At 43.2% G+C, this 3,142-nt stretch overlaps 1 non-coding gene across 1 annotated transcript; it reads left to right on the top strand.

Moving 5' to 3' along the window:
- Positions 1-1,738: 1,738 nt before the first annotated feature.
- Positions 1,739-1,820, top strand: TRNAS-AGA (transfer RNA serine (anticodon AGA)). The gene has a single exon. It is a non-coding gene; the product is annotated as a tRNA-Ser (tRNA).
- The last annotated feature ends 1,322 nt before the right edge of the window (positions 1,821-3,142 follow it).

Raw genomic sequence — 3,142 nt, 5'->3', positions numbered from 1 at the left:
GCCAGGAGACTCTATGGAATGCTTTCTCAGCATCCAACGAGAGTATCTAATTACAAATTTTTAACTGCATCTAGCCCAGGAAATACTTTGTGCCTAGTAGCAGTGTCTGCTAGTCAGCGGATTATCCCGGCTGTTAAGCAAGCTACACCACCTGTAGTTTAGACACTTAATTTTTTCAAAGGAAATGCTTCGGGACCATGGGATACTCAGTGAAGAGCATCAGGAGGCACCCCAAGGCATAGGGGCTGGGACTGGCAGTAGGATGCCTTGCGGTGGACAGCCGAGCTCGATCCTTATAAAAGCTTTTTAACTGCAGCAGCTTTAGTGGACGCTACTGGAGCTGGAATTACGCGGCTGCTGGCATGAGACTTGCCCTCCAATAGATCCTTGTAAATGGATTTAAAGTGTATTCATTCAAATTAGAGAGACAATTTAAATTAAAAAGCTTAGAGCTGCCTCCACCACAGGGGGGCTCGCTCGACCCACCAGCGGACAGGCACCAGTATTGGGAGAGGGGGGCTGGCCATCAGGGTTCACCGCGGCTCTGGCACAAACCCGGCGACACGGAGGTGGCACGGGCAGGAGCGGACTGACCGTGTCGGCTTCTCACTTTTTGGATTTTAGAAGGGCATGACATGCCTATATCTGTGTCTCCCCCTCCTTTTACTCCTCCACCTCTTTTATTTTCGCATGACTATATGTACTTGTCACTTTTCCATGTGTTAGTTATGTCTTCTGAGCAGTTTGTCAGCTTTTGGACACCTTTGAAAGTGTTTTCTATGTGTTTCTATGTGTTTTTGTTTGCCTGCCATTGGTTTTAACGGTGTTCGAAGGTGTTCGACGAACAGTTCGACGAACAGTTCGGCGAACACACTGGTGTTCGACGAACCGAACCGAACTCGAACACTACGGGGGAGGCTCAACACTAGTTAAAATCCACATGGCAAAAAGATCTATCTATCAAGAAAGTTTAACTCAAATGTTAAACTTGACTTCATGAAGCAAAACTCATATCATCTATGCCACACCAAGCAATCGTACTCTATGACTTGTGCCAATGTTCGCATGACACTTTTTCCAGGTGGTTGAAACTGACCAGGATTTCAAGCAAAAACGGCCTCAAGAAACGACAGCGATTCTTTTCCTGAATCAAGCTTTTTAGTGTTTTCCAGCATTTTTGTAAACATAGTTTGGTGATGATTTCCTAAGTATTGTTTTGTGCATCAAATGAGTTTGTTTAAGTTTCTTTTTTGCTCGCAAAATGCTGTGAACGTCACCCAGGAACCATCCAGGGGTCTTTCTAACCTACTCATTGACTTGTATAGCAAGTATAAAGCAAGCAAAATATACCTGAAAAATGATATGCTCACTACTGTTAACCGCTTGGCATTTTGGGAAACTTAATGAGGTTAAAAGACCTGATCATATGAACAGCAAGTCTTTTTGCATGGAAATGAATCTGTTCAAACTATTGAGCATTTTCAAAGCCTTTTTCAGGAGGTGTTTGGAACAAAGTCACTCTAAATCCGCCTTATGAATTTTAATAAACCTTGAACTGTAAAAGGTTCCAATTGATGATACCTTTAAATCAGATTTTTACATTTCAGTGAGGCCTGGAATTTTGTTTCCAATTGAAATCTTCCATTTTCTGAAATGTCTTCCAGAAGGATAATCACTGATATTGATCATGGTGCTCTAAGAAAAGGTGTGAAACTCATAAGAATGCAACAGTGTCTGAGTAGTTGTGACCGAGTGGTTATGGCGATGGATTAGAAATCCATTGGGGTCTTCCCGCGTAGGTTCAAATCCTGCCAACTACGTTTAACTTCATGTAACATTCTGACGAATTTTGTGAGTAGATCAATATCCACATTCCCAAGTCTATCCCCCACAGAAATGGTCTGTAATCTTTGGATTGTATTTGCAGAACCAGCTTAACGGCATCTGTAGATCTTCTTTTGATCAGTCAGCCTGGTGCGTTGTCACTTGTGTATCACACCACCAATCAAACAAAGCTCAGAGGGTGCCATCAGGTATGTGGTGCAAATCCTCGATTTTTCCAGCGAACACAGATCACTGCCATGACTGATGGACTGGGATATGAACTTTGATTTGCACCAACTCTACTTGAATTATCTTTCTGATGGAACCTTTTAGCACACCATGAAAAATCTTTAGTGACTTCTGGATGAGCAGAAGTTTTGCAATTTCTTTTTTTCTCACCCTTTTTCCAGCTAATAGATCCAGCACGCTAATTATTAGCCAGATTTCATCAACATTTTAAATCTGTCCTTGTTGTGATATCATGGAACTTTAAGCACACTTGTGGAATAAAAAGGGAGGAGATATTAATTTACCAATGTGTATTAGATATACATTTGCAGAAAAGCTTTAGAACCAGTTTTCATCATAATGCATGAAGTTCCCAGGTTCCACTGAGATTAGAACTAGTGTTGAGCAAACATGCTCGACACTGCTCGGTACTCGCCCGAGCATCACGCTACTCAAGATGTTCGGCGAGCACCGAGCATTTCCGGGTTTCTCGGGCGGGAGCTCGGGTCTCCGCCTTGCATGTTTGGCACTCTTTACAGAGCCAATGAACATGCAGGGATTGCCAGCCATTCACTGTAATGCCGCAGCCATGTTGTTTGTGGGCATTACAGTGATTGACTGGCCGCACAGCATCACCTCGAGTAGTTAAAACCGGGTGCCGCCATCTTGGACACAGTCGCTCCGGATCAGACAGTGTAGGGACAGCGCTGCTGTTTTAGGGAGAGATATATCCTGCAAAATAGTTAGTGTAGGGTCTGTAAAGGCTGCCAGATCAAACAAACAGTCCTTCTCAGGACTAATATCCATCCTAGGTATATCAGGCAGGCAGGCAGGCTGTATAGGAGACGCAGTGGTTATACCAGCAAACGCTACATTACAGTCCTGTGTGCTGCTCCTGTTGCTGAAATTGCTGGACTTAGCTCCGGGGGCCAGGAAAAATCCTTTTTTTTTATCTAAATCCTCTTTTTTTTTTCCTCCTACACAATGTACAAATACCCATCTTATTAACCTTTTGGTGTTCATCCCCCCCCCCCAAAAAAAAAAAGTGTGCCTCTGATTTTTCAGACACAAATATATCTGTTGAAAATAG

The sequence above is a fragment of the Phyllobates terribilis genome, unplaced genomic scaffold, assembly GCF_046119375.1.
Source record: "Phyllobates terribilis strain yellow unplaced genomic scaffold, ASM4611937v1 Scaffold_13__5_contigs__length_258822181, whole genome shotgun sequence".
Taxonomy (NCBI): domain Eukaryota; kingdom Metazoa; phylum Chordata; class Amphibia; order Anura; family Dendrobatidae; genus Phyllobates; species Phyllobates terribilis.
The sequence above is the reverse complement of the archived record's forward strand: the minus strand, read 5'-3'. Positions and strand labels throughout refer to the sequence as shown.